At 34.0% G+C, this 15,167-nt stretch overlaps 1 pseudogene; it reads right to left on the reverse strand.

Annotated features, from left to right (window-relative positions):
* Positions 1-672: 672 nt before the first annotated feature.
* LOC149229201 (DNA replication licensing factor MCM4-like) overlaps positions 673-15,167 on the reverse strand; it is a 54,335-nt pseudogene continuing 39,840 nt past the window's right edge.

The raw sequence follows: 15,167 nt of genomic DNA on the forward strand, positions 1-15,167 counted from the left end.
AGCTTGATTATGAAGAATCATATTTGTATCAGACAACAAAATGATAATTCCACCAATAAAGGGAGTTAAACAAAGACACGTAGTAGAAATTAAACAAATTCCAAAATTTTATTAGTGTAGTTGTGCAATTTAATTGGTTTGGAGTCTAATAAAGTTATTTTCCCAAGGACAATTGTAGTCGAGTGAACATATGCTGACTAACAAACCTTGAAGTAACTAAGAACAGAGACACCCTTCACAAGCCCAAGGTCTTGCAGAAGAATAAAGCTGATAGGTAAGATCCTCCAGCACATTTCAACATAACCATGGGTAAGATCCTTTGTAGTCTCATTAGATATCTTGGGATGTCTGTGTTGTATTGTACGATTGATATATAATGAAGTTATGGTTTATACATCCAATGTGTCCACTCTTAGGTCATGTAATGAGAAATGATGAAATTTCAGTAATGTAAACTAGAATAATGCCCTCCAAGTATCATATGAATCCATACCAGGCAGTAGACATAACTCAGCACCTCGGGCTCTTCATAATGCAATTCAATAAGATGCCTTGCAAAGTGTCAGTCAACTTACTCATCAGATTTACTAAGAACGAAGTAAATAAAATCAAACCTACAGGTGTAAACCATTAATTTTTTGGATTTGAAAAGTAAGCAAAACTCATAAGGACTCATACCATGCCCATAAAAATGTCTAAGCTTTGCCTGGAGAACAATGTTAGAGGAAGTTGGATATTGTCAATGATGGAAAGTCTCTGATTGTAGTGTGAACCACTAGGGTTAACACATGCTAACATATATGTTCCAACATTAAGGGTTTCTATGATCCCAGCCTTGGCAAATGACATGCTCTGTTGTTCCATCACCTGCCTCAAATAGCATACCACATTAAGAAATGACAAAAAGGTGTAGGAAATACAATAGAATGTGGATAAGCTTGATCAAGAGAAAACCACTGAATGCATAATATTTAGTTAACTGATTTGAAGAGGGAAATCCCACCTCATATATCATCCTTCGAGAATTATATGACATCTTGTCAAAATAATTTATGTAACAAAAGCCTTTATCACTCAATACTAGTGCTCCACTTTCCAATACCTATTAAATTAAAAAACTAATCAATAATCTAGAATTTCAATGGATGTGACAGTTCCATTGCTTCTTATTAAAACATTCAATGATGCAACATCAGAGTCATTAAACATACAGTTTCACCAACTTCAAGATCCTTTGACACATAAGCAGTCAATTCAACTGCAGAGCTTTCTCAACCACTTGTATAAATACCTCAAGGAGCCAACTTGTGTACATACTGAAGTAGTTGAGACTTACTCGTACCTGGGTCCTCAATAAGAAAAATGTTGATGTCACCATGGAAAGTGAGACCTGTGGGTAACTTTACTCGCATTCCCCCAAAAATGTGTTTCCTGCAACAATAGTAACTTCAAGGGTTGGATCAGAGTACGGGTACAAGAAATTACCATAAATGAAAGAGATAAAGAGCCAACAACCTAGTTAACTTCTCGTAGATATCAGGATGCCATGATAGCTCTTTCAACTTCTCAACCTAAAAATCAGAAATACATGTTAATGAATTTTGTAAATGTATTAGTACGGTGAAAAGGTGAAGATGAGACTAAATTTATACCTTGGCTTCATATTGAGCCACTGAAATATCACCTTCCTGAAAAGAAGAAAAGTTGTCACCAGTAGCATCACACTCCATTGGATCTTCATCTTACAGTCATGTCTAGTATTCCTTCTTTAAGCGAAGGAAATCGATGTAAGTTTGCAAACAAACAACATTTATAACTTTATTTATAATGCATAGTAAGAAGAAAAATTATCCAGGCATATGCAAAACAAATTTGGAACATGATTATACCTTAAAAATGGATTTTATTGTCCTCTAGTTTGGTCGTAATCTAACACTCATGGCCGTGTAGATTCCAGTTACCTATGAAATATTCACAAGTTATGATCAAAACTCCTTGCACAACAATATTTTTTCTACAAAAGACAATTTCTAGAAATCACTCTCCACCTCAACTCTATCACTAGGTTTGGCAACACCTACTAGCTTGTCATGCATTAAAAAGTTGATTGTATGTGGGGTTTCCCCCTTTGGAATAGCATTGGTGCTTTCTTGCAGCCTTACAATTTGTTTGTCAACAAACCTGACCCCAAAGTACATGAGGAGGAGAATGTTGTAATAATGCAAATTCAACAACTAGATTACTATTTAACTCAACTATATGACAATTACTAACGTCTCTTATAAGCCAATGTCATGAAGTTCATAGTAGCACATTTTGGCCTTCCACATTGAGTAGGTTCATCAATTCGACCTGGTGGTGAGGTTATGATTAAAAACATGAGTTTCCAAATACATTTTTGAACCTCTTTTGAGACACAGCCATGTTCGAATTCAAGCTTCTATGATCCATATCATAATGTATAGAGAATTTTTCGGAAGAAATCACATTGAAGATTTTGGTTGACACATTTCGAACTAGCGAGTGTGGTTCATCATCAGGACACGATGAAGAAATAGATCTAGGATGAAGGTTAAATAGGGAGACAGGTCAACCTAATAGCTAGAAGATAACATCTATATTTGACTTGGGGGAGGGATAGGGGAATGTTTAATAATATTTAAATAAATTTTATTAGCTTATTTTATTATATATATATATATATATATATATATATATATATATATATATATATATATATATTATTTAATGGATATATTTGTTAATTGTTTTAATTTATGAATATAATACTCAAAGAATAACTAATCAATTTTTATTCAACTATACTCAATCAAATTATAATATATTAATAAATAATATATATATATATATATATATATATATATATATATATATATATATATATATATATATATATATCTGTGTGTGTGTGTGTGTGTGCGTGCATGTGCTGGGTTATTTAAAACAATATATATAATATTAATAAGAAGTTTAATCTAAATATAGAGAATTAAAATTAATTATTAAAAACGATCTATATATGAAAAACTAAAGATTAGGGAATCAGAAATATTTGATTCTTTTTATATATGTGGTAATGGTTTTAATTTATGAATATAATAATAAAATAATAAAAATATTAATGACTCATATTTTTATTGAACTATATTCAATTAAATTATAATATATTAATAAAATTAATATCAAAATATATATAAATTTATACAATGGTTATTGAAAACGATATATATATATATATATATATAACATAATATGTTTAATCTAAATATAAAGAATCAAAATTAATTATTAATAACAATCTATATGTGAAAAACTAAAGATTAGGGTTTTAGAAATATTTCTAAAACCCTAATCTTTAGTTTTTCACATATAAATTTTTATTAATAATTAATTTTGATTCTTTATATTTAGATTAAACATATGATGTTATATATATATCGTTTTAAATAACCATAGTATAAATTTATATATATTTTGATATTAATTTAAATATTTATTTTATTCATATATTACAATTTAATTGAATATAGTTCAATAAAAGTATGAGTATTTAATATTTTTATTCTTTTATTATTATATTCATAAATTAAAACCATTAACAAATATAGTTGTTAAGTAATATACATATATATATATATATATATATATATATATATATATATATATATATATATTTAATAAAATAAGCTAATAAAATTTATTTAAATATTATTAAACATTCCCATGTCCCTCCCCTGTCAAATATAGTTGTTATCTTCTAGATGTTAGGTTGACCTGTATTCCTATTTAACCTTCGTCCTAGATATGTTTCTTCATCATGTCCTGATGATGAACCACACTCGCTAGTTCGAAACGTGTCGACCAAAATATTCAATGTGATTTCTTCTGAAAATTTCTCTATACATTACACAACCATGTTCATAGACAATGAGCAGTATTCACTAAGAGAGGTTGAGGACTGTTTCCAATGGCATGAATAAATCATGAACATTGATGCATCACTATAAAATTGAATTATTTTCCCTTCAGTATAAATTCCATTCTATTCAAGCAACTATAAAATAATGAAGAAACACAAGCTATAGTCAAAAGCTATAACTATGGAACAAAATTATAGTTGCACTCAAGCATACAAATACCTCTATCAATGGGCATCGGTGGTGGAGCATAGCCACAAAAAAGGCATATGAAAAAAGTCTCCTTGATTTCTAAAATTATTGAGCTACAATGTATAATCACCCCTTTCACTTAAATAATTTTCTCAATATCTAGATCTGAAGGCAAACACAACCCAGGCGTATTTTCCACCAAAAAGGGGAATTGAACAAAATGGCTAAAGAGATTAGATAGCATAGAAAAAGATGCACTGGTCACCAAAGCCTATTTGAGGGATTCAAATCTCGCATGTTAACTATATCTTTGAGATTGAATATTCTCTCCTAAATAAAAAAGCAATTATGTAAATAAAAATAAATATCTTAAACAATTTTGTGGGCAGTCAATTTGAAACCACCATGCAAACGACACCATAAGCTTAAAATGAGATATAGACATGACACATGAAATTTGATAAGATTGCAGTTCATCCACTTATATGTGCTTCTCCCATAAAGGTTTAAGGAAAACACCAACATCCATCAAAATTATATCAAAAATGAAAAGAACTTCAAGGGGGTATATAACCATCTTCCCATAAATGTCTTCATCATAATCCAATATGTTCATTGCATCAATGTTCAAAGAACTACCCTCTACTTCCATTGTCAGTAGGGGTTGTCAACTAAATGTAGTCAACACAAAATATAAGACATCCACCCAAAGAATATATAGCAGGTAGAACATGTTAATAAGTGGAGAACAATTAAAAATAAAACCACAAAAAATTATGACCTTCTTTAAAATCCACATGTATTTTCCCTCAAGAGACGAAGGATCATCTCTATAATTCCTAAGAAAATGTTGAACTACTTTATTAACATCTTGAACACTGATGTTAGTCACCCAGACAAGCCTAGAAGGGTTCCCATCAAGATCACTCTTAGAAGATTGATGCATATGCATATACCAACCCAAAATGTTTACTATCTATTTAACATTATGTCTACCATGACAAAAAAAATGATCATCTAAATTGACAATAATATACAAAATATTCTTGCTTATTTGTAATTGCTAGCAAGTTACCTCCCTATTTGTAATGCTAGTTGGCGTCAACGTTCAATAAAGTGAATTGTGAATATATAATCTTGTGAATGCATAAAATATTATTGACCAAATATTATCATAAATTTGTTGTTTCATGCCAAAACTTGGGATCATTCATGACTTAGATGCCAGGACACCAAACACAACATCAAAAAATTGTTGTTTAATGCAACAAAGTGAATCAAGAAAACTATATCTATTAACACTTCTCATTAAGATTGAATTCTAGACTCTATAATGAGAAAATTTACTAGAGTAAGGTCACGACCTTCAACTTCTCTATGACTATTCAAGGTTGTGACAACTGGAACTCCAATTAGCCTAAAGTCAAGTTAGTTTTCCAAACAACTTTCTTTCTCCAAACAGTGTTTCATCAGACACATCAAACAAAAGAATCCATGGTGTGATGGTGAAGACCTCATCCTCAATTCTTATTGAGAGGGAAAAATCTATTTTTCTCTCACATAGAGATATTTTTACCATATACATGAAATTATACACATGTCAAAGCATTTTTACCCTAAAAAACAAAAAGTAATCCCCGATAATAACTAGTGTTATTAGAACTGAGATTGAAACAAACAACATTTCTTATTTTTTGCATAATTTTGGCATCTTTTCCCATTCTTTTCCTGACTTATTTTTCAAATCCTTGTTTATTTATCGTTGTACAATCTTTTTTAAACATCGAGAATAAGATAATAACCCACTAAATGTCTTTGTCTTCTATAATGGGAAGAAAGGCATAAAGTGTGAGAAAATCATATATTTATAGGGTTAGAAACTTACCACAATATTGACTAATGGTCAAAATGACTCAAAAAACAATCGCTCTTTACATATCCTAAGGTTATGATAATTTGTCATCAATGTGAGACAAATCTAGTAGTAGAGAATGAAATAGTTACAATCTTACGATCAATATTGCATTGAGCCTTCTCAATGCTAAAAGATTCATGTCGATGTTAGAAAGCTTTTTAAACTCCCTTAAATATTGCATAATTTAAGTTATTTAAACTCCCTTAATATTTTTATTTCTATGGTCTTGCATTTTATGCCCTCTACCTGAATGTTAGGAAATGGTTTCCATGTCAATAAATTTCATGCTGTGAATTTAATGTTGTACCTGTATTTAGAAGGATCGGGGAAATTCTAATGGTAGCAGGGAGAATAAATATATGTATTTTTTTTATTAAAAGGAAGAGGTCAATGCTTAAAAGAGGATGACATATTCCAACACTCCTCTGTTCAATGGTCGGCAATCTATTGTAGGGTCTCCCCCCACCTTTGGTTTTACCATCTAATCTTTAAAGATCTTGTGAATGTTTGCATGGTGGTATAAAGGCCATCTCTAATCTCATGAGCTCTAAGACATGTGAAGTTGCTGATAAATATAAAGAAACAAGAAAAGGGTGCCTCCAACAAAATTATGATATTTTCCCACCCAGATACACACAATTTTGTAGAAACTTTAAGAATGCATGAGAAAAGAAAAAGAGTCAGTGTTGTACATTATAATATGCACTATTAAGGGAACATGATTTAGCTAATATTTTACAAAGTAATATAATGGTTTTAGATCACAATTCATCATGTACCTGCATCTGTATCTTCTGGGCATGCATTTCCCAATTAATTTTGTCAAACCCTATACTTACAAGGAGGATGAGAACAACCCTCCACAATCCCTTTTCCAAAATCTAAACCATCAAAATAATGGCAGAACCCTTGTTTCAAATTATCATTTCTTCCATTGTTTACAGATAAAAATTTTAATGGAGGGTGTGTAATTTGACCTTGTGCGTATATATGGGTTGAAGGTTAGGTATAATGGAGGTGCGTAGTAGATTTCAATCTGTATGACCATAGCCAAACTCTAATCAATCCATAAGTGGTACAGAAACTTGCAAAATGAAATAGGATCTCCCTTGGCTTGGGTTTTCTTAGTCATCTTTGTTGGATGGAAAATTATGCAGAACTCCAAGAAGCTTTGGATTCAAATAATACTTCTTTATGTGAGCCCATGGCCAACCCCTGCTATGAAGGAAAAACTATGATAATTTGATTGGGAGTTGTAACTACATCTCTTGGATTTTTAATCAATTTTGAGGATGTGTACAAGATTTGGGCTTTTGTGGAAAATTTTCTCAATGCAAGTTTTGAAGAATGAAATTGATCTGAGTTAATTTCATAATCTGGAAGAAGGTAAGGAAACTGTTAATTTTGGAAACTAGGGCCAAACTTCACATTGGACAACTCATATGAGGCAACTCATATTTTTCTTTGATTCCTCTCTCCAAGAGGTGTAGGATTAATCTAAAGATCATCCCATTCTAACACGTACAAATGGAATTATGAATTTATTTTGATTATGGACAAATTGTCAAGATCCTCTAGCAAACTCATGTAGGTTTAGAAGCCCAACAGTCATGTCTATTCATCCTCAACATTTGCATATAAATACATGATGCCTCCTCATTTTGGACACTTCACTAACTCACATCTTCTCCCTCCTTCATTGATTGGGTACGAAATTCAGAGGTTGCTCTCCACATGTGTGAAGAAAAGGAATGGTTTTTTGTTTCATTCATTGACTAGAATTGACCGAAATTGCAGAGGCTGTTTTGACTTGTGTTGACCAAGCGTTGACATGTTATAGTGTGGTTTTGTGTGGAGGATTTCTGTTTGAGCAAGCTACAGTTTTGGGCATGAAATCTGAGGCATCTTTGACTCCTATTTGACTAGCATTGACTGTGCTAGGGATGGATGTACTGTTGACCTTTGTTGACCATGTTTGACTGGACTCTTTTAGGCTATTTTTGCGCTGATTAGACTTGCTGTTGGAGGCTGAAGTTGAGTGGGTTTGACCGAGCTGAATTAAGGAAGAATTCTACCCTCTTGACATGTGTTGACCTTCTCATTAGGGATTTATGTTTCTGTTGTTTGAATGATCATATTTTCATTGTAATTGGACAAGTGAATATTATACATTGTACTCTCTCTGCTGATCTTTTGAAAAAGTATAAGAAGAATTGATTAAGGGTTTCCCAACATTGGGGTTTGTCCTTGACAGGTGCCATATCTTTTCTCCTCTTGTCTTGGCTAGTATTCTACTATTATTTTTTATGTTTTATCTTCATTTTGCTATCATGTTGATGTGATTTCTAAACTAGATATTGATATTGGGCTAGCAAAGAAATTGAAGTAAAATTTCTCTAGGCATAGAACATACCATTGTTATCCTAAAATTAACATGGTATTAGAGCTGAGGTGAAGACAAAGCCCAAGCAAGAGTGAGAAGAGCAATCATCAAGAGGATCAATCACTGATCAAAGACAACATTCAATGGCTGCCACATCCTACTTCAAGTTTGATGATAATCTTCATGATAAGTATGATTATCATACATGGAAGATGTCTCTTGATTTGACATTAGAAGAGCAAGATGTGATGGACTATGTGCAAGGAAAGATTTCAGAACTTCCTTCTAATGAATTGGCTATTGCTAAGACCAAGTACAAGAAGGGTGAAGTCAAATTCAAAAAGATCATTAGGGATTCTATTTATAAGCATTTATTTGCTTACATTTTTGATTTGAACACTTCAAAGGAGATATATGACAGGTTGGTTGGCATGTTCAAATCTAGCAATGCAAATCAAATTCTTTTCCTCAAGAACAAGATGAAGGATATAAAAAAAGGAAGAAATAAAGATATTCAATCCTACTTCATGAAGATTACAGAGATAAAAAATGGTATTCTTTCAATTTGAGAAGTTATTGGTGATAGGGAGCTTACCCTCATTTCCCTTGGAGGACTCCCTCATGAATAACACGTGTTCAACACTACTATTATTAACAACGACATGATTCCAGGTTTTGAAGAATTGATGACTAGATTCTCTCAGGAATAAATAAGGATGATGGAACTAGATATACATTCAAATAGGAATAATCCTGCTGCATTCTCTGCTCATGCTAAAGATAAGAACATTGTAGGTTCAAAGAAGCTATGTCAATGAAGGTTGGGTTTCAAAAATGGAAGGAAGGGAAGATGCTTCATTTGCAACAAGTTTGGTCACTATGCTAGGGAGTTTCGTAATAGAAGGGATACACATCATGATTATGACAACCACAACAAAAATAATTTTAGTGGCAACAACAATCAAAGCAATGGTAGATTCAACAACCAAGGAAAAATGAATGCTCCCTCTTCTCATCAAGGAAATTGTGGCCCTTCGAAGAGATCAAGAAACATTAGGTATGATGACTCTAATGTTGTTGATAACAAGAAAAAGGAATTCTATCTTACATTTTTCCTTTCTACTGCATCTCCTTTGAACACTCTGGGAAATTGGTTGATTGATAGTGGTGCCTCAAGGCACTTCACTAGGTATAAGGAAGCTCTTTCAAATTTGATTGAAAGGGATACAAATTTATAAATTATCCTTGGAGACAATGACACCTATCCCGTGAAGGGAGTTTGGAATGTTAGTATTTAATTGAATAAGGGTAATACCATTCATCTACGAAAAGTACTATATGTGCCCGATCTAAAGAAGAACATGGTATCTATCTCGACGATGGTGGAAAAAGGATTCAAGGTGGCATTCATCGATGGAAAGGTACGTGTGTGGAATAAAAATTTCAAATATGAATTTATGCTTGGCTTTAGGGTTGATATCCTATATCAAGTTGGAGGAATCCCATTGGGATCTATGTCTTGCGACACATCACTTCAATTTGAATTATGGCACCGAAAGTTTGCTCATCTACATTATAAGGCTCTACCCGATGCGAGGAAGATGTTGACAAGTATGCCCGAATTTAAAGTAGAACAAGAAGGTGTTTTTCAGGGCTGTGTCGAAGGAAAGCATACAAGGGGACCATTCCCCTCAAGTGATCGCAAGACTACTAACATATTGTAATTGATTCATTCTGATCTATCTAGTACAATGTCCATGAACTCTTTGGGAGGATATTTATATTATGCCATCTTTATGGATGATTTCTCTCGCAAGACTTAGATATATTTCTTGAAGAAGAAGGATGAAGTATTCCCATGGTTCCGTTCTTTCAAATATTTGGTCGAAAATTAAATTGGGAAGAAGATCAAAATATTGAGGAAAGATAATGGAACCGAATACAAATCAAATGAGTTCAAACATTATTGTAGAGAAGTTGGCATTAAGAGGGAGATTATTATTGCATATACTCCTGAGAAAAATGGTGTTTCTGAAAGGAAGAACCATTCTATTATAGAAGTCACTCGTGCCATGCTTCATGATCAAAGCCTTCTAAAGTTCTTATGGGCCGAAGCTGCAAATACTGGCGTGTATGTTCAAAATAGATGCCCTCATCAAGCGTTTGACTCCAAAACTCTCGAAGAAGATTTCACCTGTAAGAAAAATGATGTTTCTAACTTTAGAATTTTTGGTAGCCTTGTATGTTTTCATGTATTGAAAGAAAAGAGAAGAAAATTAGATGCTTCTGGGAATAAAGGAAGATTTGTGGGATACAATGAAACTTCTAGGGGATATAGAATCTATGTGTTTGGTCAAAGAGAAGTGGAGATAATTCATGATGTTATTTTCAATGAGGATGATTCCCTTGGGAAGATTAGTAACCTTCCTCTTCCCAGGAAGGACAAAGAAGAAAATTCTAGAAAGCAGGGAGAACTGCAGGGTGAGCAGATACCTAATGCTGAAGGACCAATGGATCTCATTGATCCATCCCTTCATGAGCTCCCCTCATCTAAAAGGAGACCCTCGTGCCTTAGCGAGACTCTAAAAGATGCCAAGAGACATGTTGCACCTAGGGAGACATTTCATGAAAGCAAGAGGCTGAATAGGTACCAAGGTTACTTAACTCCTATGAGCACCATTGTTCAATCTGAGCCTTGCACATTCAAAGAAGCTACAAAAATCCATGTTTGGAAGGATGAAATGAACGAAGACGATGAGTCGATTACGAAGAATGATGTCTGGGATGTGGTCCCCAGACCCAAGGACAAATATGTTGTCACCTCGAAATGGTTCTTCAAGATCAAGCATGGAACTAATGGAAATGCTAAAAATTTCAAGGCCAGATTCATTTGTCGAGGCTTCTCTCAAAATGAAGCTATAGATTATGATGAGATATTTCCACCGGTTTGCCGCTACACCACCGTCCATTTGATTATAGCCCTTGTTGCCTTGCAAATATGGAATCTTCATCAGATGGATGTTAAGACTTCCTTCTTGCATGGTTCATTTAAGGAGGAAGTCTATGCAAAACAACCTGAGGGGTTCAAAGTTCAAGACCATCAGACACATGTATGCAGGTTAAAGAAAGCCCTCTATGGGTTGAAGCAAATATCCCAGGCTTGGTATGAGAGGATCAATAGCTATCTCATGAAGCTGGGATTTACAAGAAGTGAAGCTGATCTGAACCTTTACTTTAAGGTTGAGAATAATATACCTCTCATCTTCGTACTCTATGTGGAAGATCCCTTTCTGACAGGTGCAGACCCTTGTATTCATCAATGTAAGAGGGAGTTTGCTTCTGAATTTGATATGAAGGACCTAGGACTAATGCATTACTTCCTAGGGTTGGAAGTCTGGAAAAATCCAGGGGAGATTTTTGATGGGCCTCTAATTTAGACATAAATTAAGGCCCATGCCTCTAATTTAAAACATAAATTAAGGCTATGACCATCCTTCAGCACATTAAACCTCTCTTTTTGCATTAGATAATTTATTTTTGACTTTAATATATTCATTAGGAATGTTTATGAATAATTGAATATTTGTGCCTAATATTATTTATTTTTTGTGGAATATTATGAGAATATTGGGCAGATTATGAAGAGTTCTAGGAGATAATTTAGGGACTTGTTCCCTACTTCTAAACGATCAATAATAAATAATAAGTCAACAAGATCTTATGGAATTATGGCACAAATTGTGTAACTCCAATGATTGAGAAAATATAGGAATGTGTTCCACTAATCAAGGGAGAAGATCCACCAATCAAGGGAGCAGATCCACTAATCAAGGGATTTAGGTGGGGAAAGCTTCATCCATCCATGGGGAATGATTATTAATCATTTTTTATAAGTACCAAGTCCAATTTTCCTCTAGGGAATGATTGATAAAATCTTGGAATGTATTCCCTCCCATTTAATGCAAATTCCTAGTATTGGGGACTAGATCCACTAATGAAGGGATTTTGGTGGGGAAAGCTTCCTCCATTCATGGGGAATGATTCCTAATCATTTTTTATAAGTACCAAGTCGAATTTTCCTCTAGGGATATATTTTCATTAGTGTTATTGTGGTGATAGCTTGTAGTTTTGCAACTCCATTGTATTTTCTTCCAGGGATGTAATTCTATTGACGTGTCATTTTCAGCTTCTAAATATTGTTCTCGTCCATAGGTCTCTAATTTTCCTTGGGCTTGGCCATCCTAGGAACCTCAGATCCCTTTTGTATCATTTTCTTTCCTTCTTTTCATTACTTATTCACATGCATGTCTAGTTTTTATTTCTTTCTATTTCTGCATTTAGTATTAATGATTTCTTTTTTTAGGATTGAGTTAAATGGTTGATGTAAGTTATTTTGCAGGATCAAAAGCATAATTTCATCATTTGAAAATCTTTGGAAGTTCATAATAATCATTGAGCTGCTTGGACTAGTCTTCTCATTCCCAAATCTAGATTGTTGGACCTTCTTTTAGCAAAGAACAATAAAATTTTGCTATTTTTTAGAACATGTTAAAGAGATTCAATAGAATTGATTCCAATTGAAATATATCACAAAAACATTCTATTTCATAACAAAAATTACCCCATTTCATTTACAGTTGATTTGGTTAGGCATTTTTCAGATTCACTAGCTCACTAGTTCTCGAATTTCTAGATTTTTGACTAGTAACGTTTTTTTTTTTTTTTTGCATGGGTTAACAAAAGTATTTTTCAGTGATTCCACATGGAATGGGAACCCAAGGTATCCTAGTTAATAAAAAAATTTGTCCCACCCAATTTGGATTTTATTTTCTTGGTCATTCGATGAATTATTGTAAATTTGTACATCCTGTAGGAAATCAGTGGATCTTGTAGGAAATCACTATAGCATCCTGTAGGAAAGCCTGTTTTGAGGCCAAATTGAGGAAAAATCATCTAGGAAGCTAGAAAAGAGTCCCTACTTGTCTCCCAAGCCTTCTGACCATTCACCATCATCTCCAAGCCACCTGCCACATCACCAAAAGAGATTAGCTTTCACACTCTCACATGAAAAAGACAAAAGGAAAAACAAATTTATTTTATTCATTTACATGCACAGTAGTAGAAGGTTTGATGGTTGGATATACATGCTTAGGATAGTAGGATAGCATACATGTTAACTTACCATTCTTTTGAAGCAAAGCCTCTTAGGAGTTAGTTAGAAGATGGTGTGTTTTAGCATTTGATTTCATTATCTTTCATTGTACTTTCTTTCTTGCAATAGGTTAAGGTTCCATTTCGAACATTTCATTTTCTTCAATTATTTTAGGATTTGAATTCGGTACATACACTCCATTACGTTATGACAGCAAAGGAAGGACACATTGTATGCTGAACATATAGTGCTGATACCTCTTAAGTTTGTACGAACCCCGGGTTGATAATTAAAGTCGGTAGCCTTGAGAGTTCCAACATTATTGTTGCAATACCGAGGCTCATCAACTTTCTTTTCTTAAGGAAAATATATTTTGAAAATAGTTGAAAGATTTGGGATGGTGGACTACAAGTCCATGACTACTCCAATGTAACTTCACTTCAAGAAGTTTTGCGGAAGTGTTGTCGGGCCTAATTTGGAAAATCCTTCTGAGTATCGTCAACTTGTGGGGGTCGTCATGTTCTTGGTGAACTGTTGTTTGGACATATGTTTTGTAGTGAATACATTGAGCCAGTTTATGGTTGAGCCTCATCACATACATTGGATTTCTGGCAAGAATGTCTTGAGATATCTTTGGGGCACAATCACTTATGGACTGAGATACACTGTCGGGAATGTGAGTATCCATGGTTAATCTAATGCAGACTGGGCTCGTAGTGTGGTGGATCGTAAAGGCACATTTGGATGTTTCTTCTCTCTAGGTTTTGCTTCGATATCATGGATGAATAGGAAGCAAAAGTTAGTTTCCTTGAGCACTGCTGAGGCTGAATACGTTGCTGCTAGTTTGGCCTCTTATGAAGCTCTTTAGTGAGCTGTTTAGACATGTGCTAGATACCACCTTGATCTTCTACGACAAGCAGAGTGGGATTCATCTTTCAAAGAATATCGTGTTTCATGACTGCTCCAAGCATATTGATATCAAGTACCATTTTATCTGGGATATGAATCAACGAGGAGAAATAAGGCTCCATCACATTGGGACTGATTATCAGGTTGTCGATAATCTTACGAAGCCCCCGGGGAAGGTCAAATTCTTAACCTTATGTGAACAACTTGGAGTCGTGGAGAAACCCTCTTATGAGGGACCTATATGAGATGGATGTTGAGTTCTAAGAGATTCATAGGGCTTGGGGTACTTCTTAGAGCGATGAGCAACCATAGGGTGAGTGGTTCACCTTTCCCTAATGGTGCGTGATGTATAGGATGAATGGTTCACTTTCTCCTGTGATACCCAATGGTGGCATATGCATAGGATGAGTGGTTGACCTTCTCCTATGGCATATGAGTAGGATGAGTGGTTCACCTTCTCTTGCTAGCACATCCTACCCATGTAGTTTGTGAATCATGGGAAGTACCTCTCATCTAGCCAATGAGTAGGGAAATGAGGATAGAGTGCATAGTACTACCGATGGATGCATCATGTACTACTGTACTCCCTATGCTAGGATGTTGATATTGATCTAGGATCAATGGAAACTCACTTTGAGTCGGTTAAGAGTGTTATGCCACACTCTCTATTATTAGAGA

Source organism: Pinus tabuliformis, chromosome J, assembly GCF_031772625.1.
Source record: "Pinus tabuliformis cultivar Carrire ecotype Pingquan chromosome J, CPIR1, whole genome shotgun sequence".
NCBI classification, from domain to species: Eukaryota; Viridiplantae; Streptophyta; class Pinopsida; order Pinales; family Pinaceae; genus Pinus; species Pinus tabuliformis.